We start from the raw sequence: 815 nt of genomic DNA, 5'->3' as shown, positions 1-815 counted from the left end.
CTCATGCTTTCGTTTACCCCCGCCTCCCCATGCCCCGCACTTTCTTTCTCACTGTCAAAGCTGCCTTTCAAATGCTGATTAGGAGCCAGAGTAAAAGACAGAGGGAGAGAGAGAGAGACAGAGAGAGAGAGAGAGGGAGAGGAGGGGGGAAAAAGAGTGAGAGAGGAAAAGAAAAAGGGAGAGACAAGAGACGAGAGGAGGAGAGAGGAGGGAAGGAGTGCGTGATTGAAACAAGTGGGGAGATTCCATCACATCCAAATGTATTGTAAAACTGTGACTCCCGTTCTGCACACACACACACACACACACATACACATACACACACACACACACACACACACACACACACACACACACACACACACACACACACACACACACACAGCGCCACATTGCACACACAAGTGAGCAGCTGCAAGACAATCAGCCTGAAGGGGAACCTGAACACACATTGACAGATGGTGACACACAAAAACACTACCTGTTAGCTGTCCACACGACAGGACACACAAAACAAGTGCAAAGAGGTAAGCGCTACACACGGCAGATGTGTGCATTTAAACGCATCACCATGTATGTGTACACACACACACACACACACAAACACACACACACAACACATGTGCAAGTACGCAGGCGCACACAGAAACAAGCAACCATACACATACACGTGTGTGCATACATGAGCAAATAATCACACTCAGACTCGCTCAAGTACTCTCTCTCTTTCTCTCTCTCCCGCCAACCTCCCTTCATTCTTCCCTCCTTCACTTCCCCTTCCCCCTCTCCTCTGTTCGTTCCCCTTGCCCTCAAAC

The sequence above is a fragment of the Lampris incognitus genome, chromosome 7, assembly GCF_029633865.1.
Source record: "Lampris incognitus isolate fLamInc1 chromosome 7, fLamInc1.hap2, whole genome shotgun sequence".
NCBI lineage: Eukaryota > Metazoa > Chordata > Actinopteri > Lampriformes > Lampridae > Lampris > Lampris incognitus.
The sequence above is the reverse complement of the archived record's forward strand: the minus strand, read 5'-3'. Positions refer to the sequence as shown.